This window comes from Callithrix jacchus, chromosome 8 (assembly GCF_049354715.1).
Source record: "Callithrix jacchus isolate 240 chromosome 8, calJac240_pri, whole genome shotgun sequence".
Classification (NCBI taxonomy): Eukaryota; Metazoa; Chordata; class Mammalia; order Primates; family Cebidae; genus Callithrix; species Callithrix jacchus.
The window spans coordinates 85,610,396-85,626,003 of NC_133509.1; the positions used below are offsets into that span (position 1 = coordinate 85,610,396).

Consider the following 15,608-nt stretch of genomic DNA (forward strand, 5'->3'; position numbering starts at 1 on the left):
ACAGTGAGTCAGATGATCTAATTCTTTTTTTTTTTTTTTGAGACGGAGTTTCGCTCTTGCTACCCAGGCTGGAGTGCCATGGCACGATCTCGGCTCACCGCAACCTCCGCCTCCTGGGTTCAGGCAATTCTCCTGCCTCAGCCTCCTGAGTAGCTGGGATTACAGACACGCACCACCATGCCCAGCTAATTTTTTGTATCTTTAGTAGAGACGGGGTTTCACTATGTTGACCAGGATGGTCTCGATATCTTGACCTCGTGATCCACCCGCCGCGGCCTCCCAAGATCTAATTCTTATCATGTTGCTTAGCACAAAGGGCTGTTGGTCTGGGATTGGGGCAGAAAGAATAGAGTGTCAAGAATAGGATGTAGGAAGGAGTAGGTACTGGTGTGGTCCTCTGCGGCCACTTAAATATCACAAATTCAAAGGGCAGGACAACATTCCACTCCCGCCTCATCCATGCCCTCTTCCTTCTCCCAAGTACAGCCCTGCTGCCCTAGCACATTTGTGTCCCCTCCACACTAGCCTCGTACACCAGGGCTTGCTCTCTCTCTTCCCACACCACCCCATCCATAAGAGGGCACAATTTTGCTGGGTTGGCAAGGTGTCCTGATAGGTACTTGCTCTTTTAGCCTCCTCATCTGCTGGAGTGGCATGGTACATAATCCTGTTGGATGAGACCTAAGTGGAAGTCTGCTGGGGACTGGAGGGGTCTGACAAAGCTTTTGCTTTTCTGCTGATATGGAAACATTTGGTTGATGCAGCCTCTCCCCTTTGGTTCCTGACTTTAGGATGGATGCAATGTCTTCTGTCTCACATGAGGAGAAGGCCAATAGGGTATGGGTGGAGGGATGGGAGGGGAAGAAGCTAGGTTCTGACGGCATCTTTGAGCAGCTGAGCCAGCACCTGAAGCCTTCACCACTAGCTTTCTTGTTATGCAGGAAAAATTAACTCCTATTTAAGTCACTGTTCTGGAGTTTTCTATTGCTAGTAGGAATTTATATCAAGTATCACTGTACTTGATATAAATTCCTTCTTCTAGCAGTCTGGGTATATCCTTCAGTACCTCAGGTACAGAGACAGACTCCCTTTCCTGCACTGTCTTCCCTGCAAACTAAAGCCTATTCTCCTTGCCAGCACAATGTTTCCTCTACCCTTTCCTTTCTGTAAAAGGACAGAACCTTAAAATTATATCTCTTGGTGCTGTGAATGCTTTTCTCTTATATTTGTCTTTTAAATACAAAGTTGGACATGGACTCTCTAAAAATATGTACACCAAATGCTTGATGGAGGCAATGTGGGATGGTAGAAAGAATATAGGCTTTGAAAGTGTGCAAATTCTCACTCTATCACTTACTAACTGTGGCCTTGAGAAAGTCACCTCTGTCTGAATTACTCCAATGGAAAAGGTGGGAAGAATAATAGTACTTTGTAGTTGGGTTATGGTGATGGTTGAATGCATTAATCAATGTGAAAGCTCCTGCTAGTTAAGGGAATGACTCTGAATTCAGAAAAGCCGCCAGTTACTGGCTGTTCACTCCTTTATACATAGTTTTACCTCATTCATAAAATGAGAAGGATACTTTTCTTGGGTTTTGTGGGTATTGCATGAAATATGATATCTAAAGCCTAGAACCCTACTACCTTACTGGTGCACAGTGCATAATGTGTGATTAATAAATGCTTGTTAACTTTTTTTTTCTGAGACAGAGTCTTACTCTGCCGCCCAGGCTGAAGTGCAATGGTATGATCTTGGCTCACTGCAATGTCCGCCTCCTGGGTTCAAGCGATACTCCTGCCTCAGCCACTCAAGTAGCTGAGATTACAGGAATGCACCACCACACTAAGCGAATTTTTGTATTTTTAGTAGAGATGGGGTTTTGCCATGTTGGCCAGGCTGGTCTTGAACTCCTGACCTCAGGTGATCTGCCCACCTCGGCCTCACAAAGTGCTGGGATTACAGGTGTGAGTCACTGCTCCCGACCAGCTGTTAACTCTCATTTGCTTTCTTCATTCTTGCTCACACAAACACCTGCTGACTGGAGGGATTCACAGGACAGTTTCCTGGAATGGGATCTATGGGAGAACATTCTGATCACCTGTACTTTGCTCTATGTATTGAGGCTTCAGGAGGCAAAACCAACGTAATTGAGTTAGATAAAGCACAAAGTGAGCCTACAGTTGCAAAATTCTTTATGATTGGGTCTCAGCCACAACATTATTTGGGGTAAAAATTTCTCCTCAATAACCGTTAATATTTCCAGGAGCCCAAAGGATAAAGGAGGGAAAAAGGGCCTCATTTAGAAGAGCAGGCAATAACATGAGTGACATACTTTTAAGAAGATATTTGATTTTTTTCATTGCTACTTTAGAATTCATATCTTTTTTTTCTGAATGAGCAAAAGTGTGCTGGACTATCATAGTTTTCTTCCTCTTTTTATTATAACCTATGCTTAGTAACCACATTTAGATGTTTCAGTACAGAAGCCAAACTGATTTGGTTACACAGAAGTGAAGCTGCCTGGTTTCTTGTATTCCAACCTTGCAATTAATTGTGTCTGTATAAGTCAGACTTGACACCCATAAAGATTTTTTGACCAGGTGCTGCTGTATACTTAGAAATACAATTATTCATTAGTAGACAAAGAGTTCTGGCCCCATCTATTCCCAGGATTTTATATGACAAAGCAATAAGTGAACTGGAAAAATTAATTTATTTTCAATTTCCTCTTTGCATTTATGCTCAGTCCCAAGCATGCCTTCTATCTGGCTGAGGATTGTTTTGGTATTTGATAAACAATTACATTGTAAGATAAAGATCTAGAAATCATTCTCTTAAGCTTTGTCCACTTGTAGAAATTGAGCAGGAGACAATGAAAAATCCTGGAAAAACTATCACTAGAAAGAGCTCTTACTGTAAGGATTTATATGCACACTGATTTTACAGGATGGTATTTTGATCACATTTATAAGCTCCATCTGGTGTAGAATAACATTATTATTGACTGATTTTGTTTCCCAGATGCATTTAAATTCCTGCTCTGTGCTAACAGAGGTGTTCTGTATTCAGGACTACAGAGCAGTCCTGGAAATTCATGAGTGGAACACCGAAGATGCAAATATGTAGTGTGTGTTTTCATCATGGCATCTTTGGCTGTACAAGGAGTCATTCAAGGGAGAAAGGTACAGTTCTAAAGCTGTTTTTAAAACCTGAAACTGACATTCAGGTTTCTTGGATATTTGTTTTCTAGGTTACTGAAAAGGTGTCAGAATCTGAAGGTGAATGAGAGGAGAAAAATTATGCCGCTGAAGCTCTGATCTCCGGTTAAGTTGTTCTCGGTTGGGAGCATGCTGACAGTCGCAGAGGTCTCCCACAAAGATGACAAGTTGTTCAAGCCTGAAGGAAAGAAACAAAGAACTCTGCCTCCTCCTTCCCTCCTAGCGTGGCTTTCATTTTCAGCTTCCCCCTGACCCTGCTCCCCTTGCCTCCCCAGGAGGGAGAGATCAGGCGCTTACCCTGGGAGGGACTGTGGAGGATGTTTCAGGACCTAATTCTCACGCTCAGCAAACAGGCAACGCCTCACTTGCCCAAGCTGCTGAGGGTGCCCAGGAAGAAGACAGTGTCTTCTTTTCATTTCCTGCTGTAAACATTCTTCACGTGGCCTCTTTCCCTCAATTCACCACGAATATTGGAGAGAGATAAACTGGGACAAATGTAAAGAAGCTTTCTGGCTGTCTGGGATCTGAAGTTACAGGCACAGGATGGGTCAAAAGGGTCACTCGAAGAGTTTGTACAAAACAGATGAGTCGGCAAACAAGCACCAGCAGCCTGACAGCCCAGAAAACGACCCAGCTGCCTCTTGGGGTACGGGCCACTGTCTGGTGCTGTATCAAAGTGCATGCCATTCAGGCACCGCAACATTGCTGCACCCAGGAGCCCAAGCCCACACCGGCTCCTTCCCAGATGCAAAGGTAAACATAACCCTCAGGAAAAAAGTGACCATTGAGGCAGTGGGACTTTGAGGGAAGGCTGCCCAGGACAGTAACAGTTTTTCTAATGAAATATTAATCTCTGAGTCACATTAGTCAGTGATTACTCATTGCTGGTTACTCAGTACATTACTGACATTGTACAATTAAAAAGTGTAAGTAAGAAATTATAATAATTATAATACATTACTCATTTCTTATGAGCCAGGAACTCTCATGGATGCTTTCAGTGCAATCCCAATCACCTCTCTGCCATTTTGCAGAGGTGCCGATAGGATACCCCTGTGGGAAGGTTTCACCACTCACGTATGGAACAGCCACAACATAAACCCTCATCTGATGGCAAACTCATGCCCTTTGCTCCAGCTTCCCAAAGAAGGAGAATCTTCTCTCACCCTCACAGGCTGAAAAATTGTTTAATTAACTGTTTAATCCACGGTGAGAGCATTTAAAACCAGAGAAGGTGAGTGGATGACTATGATTGACTATGAGGGTCTGATTATACTTTGCAGCCAGATAATATGTAAATTACAGCATGACTAGTTAACCTATGAAATGTGCAACTTTTTCCTGCATGAAGTTTTTTGGTGAATTTGAAAAAGTCCCCTAAGAGAGGAGTATCATGGAGGAGGGGAAGAAGCTATGGATTCAGGCCCACTGCCAACTTTATCAACTACTGGCCTAAGATCTTGGGCAGTGATTGGATGAAATGGGAATGAAGTAAAGGAAGGAGACCCCACAGAGTGACTGGTACTTGGGGAACCATCAAGCTGAGCTGCCCAAGGGGCCTGATTCCCCTTCTAGGAAAAATGTCTATTCCTCCTGCCTGCGCCTTTCCTGTCTGCAAGAATGGATCTCTTCAAGAATGGTTTCTCTGGTGCTGGAAGATCCTGGATATACCCCAAGCCCAGTTCACTATAGTCAGATGGTCAGGAATCCTCTAATACCAGCTGGTCTGGAGATGCCAACTTATCTCTAAGCCTAGCAAATAGCTGGGGCAGTGAACAGGCTGTGATCTGCAAAAGAGTTGCTGGGCCTGGGAATGGAAGCACACAGTATAGAGACAAGTGGTGTGTGTGTGCATGCGTGTGTGTATGAATGTGCATATGCATGTGAGTGTGTGAAGGTCTGTGTATGTGGGTAAGAATGTGAGTTTAAGAGTGTATATGTGTGTAAGAATGTGTATGTGTATGTATGTAATTGTATGTTAGATATGTCATCAGCGGAGTATGGTGAGGCTCTTGGCTTTGGGCAAGGCTGGTATCAGAGGAATCTTATGGGTAGGGATTTGGTCCATTAAACTGCTGTTTATTGTTAATTAGTTATAAGAAAGATTCAAGGCTGGGTGTGGTGGCTCACACTTGCAATCCCAGCACATTGGGCGTCGAGGCAAGCAGATCACTTGAGGCCAGGAGTTTGAGACCAGCCTGGCCAACATGGTGAAACTCCATCTCTACTAAAAATACAAAAAAAGTAGCCAGGTGTGGTGGTGAGCACCTGTAATCCTAGCTACTAAGGAGGCTGAGGCAGGAGAATCCCTTGAGCCCAGGAGGCAGGCGTTGTGGTAAGCTGAAACTGCACCATTGCACTATAGTCTGTTCAACTTGAGTGAAACTCCTTCAGAGAGAGAGAGAGAGAGAGAGAGAGAGAGAGAGAGAGAGAGAGAGAGAGAGAGAGAGAGAGAGAGAGAGAAAGAGAGAGAAAGGAAGGGTGGGAGAGAAGGAAGGGAAAGGAAGGAAAGGAAAGGAAAGGAAAGGGAAGGGGAGGGGAGGGAGGGGAGGGAAGAGGAGGGGAGGGAAGGGGAGGGAAGGGAAGGGAGGGAAGGGAAGGAAAAGAAAGGGAAGGGGAGGGAAGGGAAGGAAAAGAAAGGGAAGGGGAGGGAAGGGAAGGAAAAGAAAGGGAAGGGAAGGGGAGGGAAGGGAAGGAAGAAAGATTGATTCTATCCTAGCCAGGGTCATTTGAGCCCTCTTCTCACCTAGGCCTCAACCTTGGCCTATAAAGACTTGAACAAACACTAACATACTTTCTAACAGCTCCAGGCTGAATTCCTAAGATGACTGCAGCCTCCCTAAAAGTACTTGTCTGGGGAAAATTCAAGGCTGCCAAAAGAATTTGCTGTTTGTTCCACTGAACACCTGAAGAAAGGGATTCTATCTGCCGGTCTCTGTGAGAGGGTAGGGGTCTAACTTCGATAAGCACAAGTTAGCAAACCCAGATGGGTTTCATATAGACCAATTTTCTCCTTCCTGATTTTTGGAATTTTTTCACTTCTGCAACTCTGAGGCCCTGCTCTCCCCCTTTCCCATTCCCTCATTCTCCCTGTAAAGTGCCTAGTCACTTCTGTTCAAATAGAAGCTGAGTTCAGTTCATGTACTCTTTTCCCTGTTGCAATAGTATATGATTAAAATCTGCCCTTTTTATGGATTAAAATCTGTCCTTACCACTTTAATTAGTAACCAGGTAGTTAGTGACAGTTGCTAGTTCTGCCTCTGACCCAGGGAGAGCAGGGCAATCTCTGGGTAATGAGCTGACCCTTCAGCAGGCAAAGTTGACCTTGAAGGGTAAGTCAGGAAGCACATCACTAAGCGTGCAAGTTCCTCTGCCTAATCCAGCACATCTCTCATATACTAAACAAATCTCACCATTTTTATTGTGAACCTGACTCTGTGAGCTGTGTGGAGGACAGAAAGGAGGAGGACTCTGCTTTTATTCTAACACGTTGAGTAAAATCCCCTTTCCCATTCTTCGTTGTTAGATTTGCATGCACAAGCACACAAATATTCACACCAAAAGCTAATGCACAGTGACATTTACCTCCTTTTAAATAACAATTTAAGTCTAAACATGCTGTTTCATTCCTTGAACCATAAAAAATGTATAAGACATGCCATTATTTCATCAGATAGCAGCAATTGAACCTGACAGAGCAATGGGGACCAACATGGCATTGGAGTTAAGAGGACAGACTTTAAAGTCAGATGGACTTGAGTTTCAATGGTGGCATTTTACTAGTTGTGTTATCATGGATCCATTACCTAACTGTGGTGAATACCGTGGTGCTCTACCCAGAATCTTCTCTCAAAGACTATGTGTCCTTCTCCCAGTTGCAGGGAATATTAGCTGCTGATAGATTACACTAGGAATTGCTCTTGGCCGCAGGGAACTAACTGCTTTACTGAAAGGTATGTCCCCTTCTGGAGATGTCCCATGGCCAGTGAATGGCTGGGGTCCCCTTGCCTCAATTTTGGGGCAACCCTGAAGAACCATCCCTTATCTAGAACTTCCAGTAGGATTCGTTGAGGCCACTGCAGGTTAGCTTCAGCCTCAATTCAAATCTGACTTCCTCACTTCCAGATGGATCTACCAAGAGCACTTAACAACTAACCATCCCTCAGAGTCTGTGTCCAGGGAGCCCAATCAAAATACTAGCCTTCAGTTTCCTCATCTGCAACATGGGGATAATAAGAGTACCTGCATCACAGGACTACCATGAGGATTAGATGAAATCACGTGTATAAAGTTCTACACAGTGCCTGGCATATTGTTAAAATTCAATAAGCAGTACAGGTTGAGTATCCCTGTTCTGAAAATCCAAAATCTGAAACATTTCAATGAACATTTCCTTTGAGTGTCTTGTCAGCACTCAAAAAGTTTTGAATGTTGGAGCACTTCAGATTTCAGATTTTTGGATTAATGATGCTCCACTGCTAATATAATGTAAAGATTCCAGAATCTGCAAAACTCAAAATCTGAAACACTTCTGGTCCTAATCATTTTAGGTAAGAGATACTCAACCAATGTTATTTTTCTCGTAAGAATAATGTTAAAATATACATACATAAATCACTAAAACACTTTTGTCATGCTACATCTTGACTTAGAGTTGGTCAATTATAATTATTCAAGCGGTGGAGTAGATTGTAGTATTGTTCAGAACAATTTGCTCTAGCCCCATTTCTGTCACATGACTGGCAGTACCTCCTGCAGGTGGCGGATGTGTTCCTACCCCCTTGTCATCCTTGGCTATATAACTTGCTCTTTAGCCTAAAGAGGCTCCGTGATTTTCTGCTAGCTCTTTTTTTGCTCTTCCTCTTTGTCACAAGAATAAGTGGTGTGCTGATGAACCAGCTCTCAAAAAAACAAAAACCAAAACAAATTTTTATTTGTAAAAATCACCTATTTATTTTAGAATATTATAGATCAAGCAGACAAATAATAAGCAAGAATACAGGTTATCTGAATAATCCAATTAACAAGTTCAGTTGTATTTATAAGAATGTATTCTGAAGGTTTATATTATGCATAGTCTCTTTATATTATGTATAGAAGAGAATATATCCATTGGATGTTTACCAAAAGCTATCATATACATGTATCTGTCCACAAATAACTATAAATGCTGAAGAATAGAGATTCTGTGAACCAGATGCTCTGGCCATAATCTATTAAAACCGGTAATCCATGACTTGTTACTTCCTCTTTAATAGGCCACCTGAATTTTCCGAATTGTTTTCCAGTTTTTGGCTTCTAGGGCTTTCTTTGTGGTAAAGCCCATCCTGATTACAAACAGTCATCAACAATGGGAAAAAAAACAAATTCGCTTAACACATACTTAAATAGCACTGGATGTGCCAGGACCACTTCTAAGTGCTTCACAAATAAACCCAAAGAGAATTTAGGCCTTAACTAGGAAAAGAGCAGTGAGAAGCTTTTGAAAAAGTGTCCCTTCTCCCCCACATACTGGTAATTTTAAGAAGTAAATTTTAAAAAATGAGATTCTATTCTTTGCTTATCAGATTACAAAAACAAAATACAAATGAGAGTATTTAGAGTGACATACAGGAAAGAAGTACTCTCGCCACCTTCAGCAGGAGTGTGCATTGGATTAACCATTCAGAGGGGCATTTTGGGAGTATGATTTTTTTAAATCCTCTAAATTTGAAAGTTTAATGTAGTTTCACCTCGGGAAACAGGAATAATCAAGAATGTGTTCAATTGTTTGCTACATGAATTTCACTTCAGCTCTTTGCAACAAGATGGAAACAAAGTAAATATTCTAAAATAGGAGATTAATTAAATATATTATAGAGACCAGAGACCTATACAGTGACTTACACTACAGTTTAGCAGGCCATCCCGACACACAGTAAGCGTTATCTGAGTATTATGCAGCTATTGAAAGGGGGTAGTAATGTATTTCGTCATATGGGAAAATATTTATAACACATTAAGTGATAAGCACAGATTTCAAGATAGCAATAGATATATGACATGACTCAAATTTTGTTGCCATACTTTATATGGAGACATGCATTATCTCCATATAAATGTATAAGATGTTTCAAAGGATACACATTAAGGGTTTATTATCAAGGCTATTCATAGTATATTTCTAGTGAAATTGAGGGCTTTTTTTCTTCTTTTAAAAGTTCTTTTGATTTTCTGATTTTTCTGAAATAAGAATGTTCTGCTTTTGAAATAGAGAATAAAAAGTCATTTCTTAAATTCACTGTAAAGATCTAAGTGAAAACAGAGGGGTGAATAAGAAGTCTATCCTTCCTTAGAACTAATATTTGAGTTTCTGAAAGAGCACAGTCATATCATTTTTATATGAAAAATATTTATCGATTTTTCACTTATTATTATTATTATTATTGAGACAGTCTAGCTCTGTTGCCTAGCCTGGAGTGCAGTGGCACAATCTTGGCTCACTGCAACCTCTACCTCCTGGGTTCAAGTGATTCTCCTGTCTGAACCTCCTGAGTAGCTGGAATTTCAGGTGCCTGCCACCACGCCCAGCTAATTTTTGTATTTTTAGTAGAGAGGGGTTTCACTGTGTTGCCCAAGCTGGTCTCGAATGCCTGACCTTGTGATCCACCTGCCTCACCTCCAAAAGTGCTAGGATTACAAGCATGATCTACCGCACATGGCCTGATTTTTTCACTTTAATATATACATTTCGAATAGCACATTTTACATTATTTAGTGAAAAACATTATTTGTAGAACTGAAAATTTCTATCTAGAGAACTGAAAATAATTGGATCTCAAAACTGTTTTGCTTATCTTAAAACCATTCCCTGGTAGTTTCAGATAAAGGAGAATGCTTTACCACCTGGAAGAACATGGTGACCCAGTGTGGATGTGAAGGCAGCCAGAGAGAAGTGTAGGGAAAACAGCTTTCTGGCAAAAGGACTCACAGACTGCTGGTTAGGGATCTTTGGAAAGAAGAGGGTAGCATGTGCAAAAAAGGGGATTTATTCTGTAGTCCAACTCTGGAATGTAAAATTCAATATTTACACAAAGGCTTGGCCCAAGGAAGGCATATTTTTGATCCTCAATTGTAAATACGTGGTAACTGCCTGACAATGCACATAATGGTTTAGAATACCCACAAAAAGGCATGCTCTCTGACAGAGCCTTGGGCAGAGTGGTAGTGACTTCACAGCCTGTATCTTTGCCACTGTATTAAAGTTTCATGCCTTCAATCACAATTGCTTCAGGAATTCTATTGCCTCCAGCACTAAGTAAAAGTCACAGAGACTTGGGAAATCAATTTCCCCCCAAGAAACTATGAATATTGTGTGAGGCAACAGTTTCTTTTTGTCATGCCCTAAGGCAAAAAGTGGCTCTTCCATCTCATTGCAGAAAAAACCTACCATGTTGATGAGCCACCCCTCAGCACAAAAGAGCCAACATCTCTTCCCAACTCCATGTTAGCATATGCTATGTTGGTAGCATAAAATCAACTATATATTTATACCATAGAAATTGGTGAATGCTACAAATAAATTTTTTTTTTTTTTTGAGAGCTGGTTTAACAGCACACCACTGTGTAATACTTCAAGCTTGTTTGACCTGCCTTATTTTGTTATTGCTCGTTTTGTTTTGTTTTAGGCTTTTAGCAGCTTGAAGCTATGGATTTTAGTTTCTGTCTCTAGTGATAAGTAGAAAAGAGGGATGGGGAAAGGCTTTACAGGCTCAACCAGAAACAGACACTAAGAACACATGCCTGTATTCCCTCTCTTGGACACCCTAAATCATCTCTAGATTACTTATAATACCTATTACAATGTAAGTTCTATGTAAATAATTGTTATACTATACTATTTATGGAATAATGTCAGGGAAAAAAGTCTTAACATAGTCAGTACAGGCTCAATTATTTTTTTTCTCAAGTACGTTTGATCCAGTGTTAGATGAATCCACTATGGAGAACCAATGCATACAGAAGGCTGACTGCATATCCTCTCTCTCATTCTCTGGTACGACTTTGCCCATTTTTTAATTTTTAAACTAGATCTTTTTTTTTAACTTAATCTGACAGTTTTCCCCCTTATCACAGAGAAATCTGGGTTATCTACATTTACTGTGTTAACTGATATAGTTGGCTTTATTTCATCCACATTGTATATATTCCTAGTAGTAATAAACCATTTTTTTCTTTTTTACCTTTTATAGATTTATCACATTTCTTTTAATAGCTTAATCCCAAATCACTGGTTAATTTGGATATTTTGCTACGCTTCTCCATTCAAACTGTTATCGATCTTTCATCCCATGTAAACCAAGATTTGTCCATGATTAAGTCAAAATTAAGTAACTGATCCCCCATCACCTCACTATATTCCTCAAAAATGCTTTCCTTACTATTTACTATCTCTTGGAAATTAGGAAACAACATTCTCAATAACTCTGAGATCAAATAGGAAATTAAATTTATAAATTATCTAGATGTGAGTACAGAGAGCCACTTTATAAAAACATATTGCGGCGGTGGCTCAAGCCTGTAATCCCAGCACTTTGGGAGGCCGAGGCGGGTGGATCACGAGGTCAACAGATCGAGACTATCTTGGTCAACATGGTGAAACCCCGTCTCTACTAAAATTACAAAAAATTAGCTGGGCACGGTGGTGCGTGCTCGGGAGGCTGAGGCAGGAGAATTGCCTGAACCCAGGAGGCGGAGATTGCGGTGAGTAGAGATCGCGCCATTGCACTCCAGCCTGGGTAGCAAGAGCGAAACTCCATCTCAAAAAAAAAAAAAATTGCATTTTAATATGATTGTGTAGGTTAGCTAGGAAACCCAAGCACTCTTTGTAACATGCTTTCCACTAGGAATACTATTCTTAGATGGAACTTGGAAAAACAGGAAAAATTATTTCCCTTTTCATTACCCTCATGAACCAGACCCCTGATTAAAAAAAAAATTCCCAACCTCTCATACATTTTCAAAGCTAACTCACAATGGTGATCAGATCAGAAAAGAAAGAGGGGGCTTTTTTTGCACATATGTGCGAACATCCAGGATGGCTCTAGTGGACTGTTCTTAAGTTCTGAACATCCAACAATTTTAGGGTGTCTTTATTCCAGTTTAAGTTAAAAATTTCATTTGAAAATTACTAATTGATAATGAAATTTATAACTTAATACTGGAATAAAGACACAGAGTCTCTTTGGATCTTAAAAATTTTTTTTTTCAGTAACATGAAAGCAATTCTTGTATCTAAGATTAAAGTCACAAGTTGCTTTTAAACTTTCCTGGAAGATAAATACAACCAGCGGCGTTATCATCTATTCCTTAGCTTACAGGATGCCTGGGGAGGGTAAAAGCCATACTTATTACATGCACACCACTAAGCAGCATTAGTACATGTCCACTTCAAGGGAGCACCTGTGGCTCAGCATCATCACTGAGAGTCAGGCTCAGCCAGTGGAATCAGGATGACCGGGTTCAATCACCTGCATGTGAATTTTGTTTCTTGATGCCATAGGCAAAATAGTGGTCCTCTAAAACGTCCATGCCCAAATCCCCGGAACTGGTGATTTTGCAGATGTGATCAAAGTTATAGACCTTGAGATGGAGAGATGATCCCAGATTATCTAGGTGGCCAATTTAATCACATGAGTCCTTAAAAGCAGAGGAGCTTTCCTGACTTTAATCACATTTCCAAGGGAGATGTGATGACAGAAGAATCAGAGAGCAATTGCTGGTTATGAAGATGGAGGAAGGAAATGGATTTTCCTTTAGAGCATCTGGAAAGGAACTCAACCCTGTTTGTTGGACTTCTAACTTACAGGAGTATAAGGCAAAAAAAAAAAAATGTACATTGTTTTAAGTAGCTAAGTTTTTGGTACTGTTTCATGGCAGCAATAGAAACCTAACACACCTGAGTAGGCAGTCGGTTAAGAGCTGGAGGGTTACCACCTTTGGTAGTGGTCGGATTGCTTCACCTTGTATTTTGAAAACCTGTTTACAATATGCATCTCCTGCTCTCCTTTTGAGTTGGAAAGAGGAAAAGCCTTAGAGGAAAGGCAAAATGGCCACAAAGAATAAAAGGAATCTGGCCCACTGCAACAATGTGAACACATTTCAAGTTTGAGTTGACGAACAAGAATGGGCTATTCAGCTCTTCTCATCCACTTGTTAAGTACGTAAAGCATCTGACCACCTGATAAACTAGAAATTCTGTGAGACTGAGCTGGTTCAACACCTCCTCCTGCCAATCACCAAGAATGAAGTTTCTCCATCAGTCTAGAATCAACTACTAAGTTTCAATAACGGCTTAAAAGTAGGGACAGAGAGGAGATTTTAGGTTTCTTCAGAGCAAGAGGCTATTGTTCAGTTCGGAAGCCTAAAGTGATGTATGTTTTGGATACTAAAGTGGTCCATTCCAGCTTAACTGTTATCATCATCAGCTAATGTCTTCCCTGAAATATATAAGCTTATTTAAACTTTTACTTTACCTTAGAAAATGATACAATTTTCTCAAAGGTATGGAGTCATTAGAAATGACTGGGAAATGTTAATCACGAGATCTGAATTTAGAAGGCCTTAAGAAGGCCTTTAAAACACCGGTGCAAAGATTAGCATGGCTTCTTTAAAAACAAAGGGGCACAAGTGAGAGACCACTACCCAGTAGTGGACTGACAATTTGGAGTGCTGATGAGGCCGTGGAGCATCTAGAGCCTCATACACTGTTAGTAAGAGCAATAAAATGTTAAAACCAATTGGGAAAACTGGCTCTTCCTAATAAAGATTAAACATATCCCAACTTTATATGATAACATATGTCCACAAAAGACTTGCATACAATGTTCGTAATAGCTTTATTTATAACAGCCCTAAGCTGGAAATGGCTCAGATGTCTACCAACAGTAACATGCATAAATAAACCATGTGTATTCATGCAATGGAATACTGCTCAGCAGCAAAAAAGCGCAAGCTAATGAAACATGCAAAACGTGAATGTTTTTTAAAACACTATGTTGAGCAAAAGAAACCACATGGACAAATAGCACATGCTGTATTTATATGAAGTTCAAGAACAGTTCTATGACCTTTGGAGGAAAGTGGTGACCTTTGGAGGCAGGCAGGTTGACTGAAAAGTGTCATGAGAGGATCCTCTGAGGTATGGAATAGTCTGTTTCTTGATTTGAGTGGTAGTTACGTGGACAAAATTTTTTAAAGTTTATGAAACTGTAAACCCCAGACTGGTGTATTTTATTATAAATTATATTTTAAATACTTTTAAAGCTATAAGAGGATATACTACATAAGAGGATAAATACTCCTCATATATTCTCTTTAGTAAGACCTCAACTGTGTAGGAAAAGATAAATATTGCTCAGATGGTCTTATGTTTTCAACTGGACCTCTGAATTTAAATAGATATCCATGAAATCCTCAAGCCATTTATAATTGACCAATAGAAAGAGTTGACTGAATTTTCTTTACTATTTGATACTGGGACCCCTCACTCAGAGGCTGTTGCTGGATTTGCTGAAGACTACCATCTCTCATGCCCTTCCTCTGGTTACGTTGTTGGCTTTCCTTCTGTTGCCTATACTTGGCAGCACCTGACATCTAGTCCCATGGTAACTTCTCACTCTGGTCTCTGTGCCCTCCCACAATGACATAATTTTATTTATGCCTACTTTACGAAGTGGCAATTCCTCAGAGGTAGTAGGAGTGATTGGAGCCATGGAGTGAGGGATTGGACATGTACCACCTCTGCTCATACTTTCACCCACCCTGAGAAGTGTCCTGCTTTTTAGAAAGGTTCAAAAGCCATAAGGCTTGTAGTACACGTCTCCCCTTGCTAGTCAACTCATGATGCCATAAGTTTGTAAGAATTTGTGCATAGATGTTCTTGGTTTCTTTACTTTGATTATGAGTTTAAGAAGCATGTGCTCTTTTCATATTAATGATGAACCACAGATGCCTTCTCTGATAGTACTAACATTACACTTACAATGCCTGAATTTAAATTCTCCTTAACTCTTACACTTACTACTACCACTCTCAATTATTCTGAAAACAAAATACAGTCTTATTCTAATAATTGGCCATTTTCACCGGCAAAAGAGAAACTCTCTGAGATACCTTAAATAGCTTCTATAATAGATTTAGGTTTTTTCATACCTAGTGTGGAAAGGCTTATTAGGATTCAGTATTTATAGGTTGATTTCCATCTACAATAAAATTAGTAGCGACTGTCAATATTATTCAGAAAAATGAATTGAAGCCACATTTGATTTCTTTTCACCCTTTCCCTCAGCATCTTTGTCAATCCATTTCCATGCAGTGAATTGCAGCTCCAGCCTAGTGAAAATAGGAAT

The 15,608-nt window shown here is 40.5% G+C and overlaps 1 protein-coding gene across 15 annotated transcripts in view; it reads right to left on the reverse strand.

Moving 5' to 3' along the window:
- Window positions 1-15,608, reverse strand: part of TRIM9 (tripartite motif containing 9) — a 125,277-nt gene that overhangs the window by 55,691 nt on the left and 53,978 nt on the right. The gene's annotated exons all lie outside the window — the stretch shown is intronic.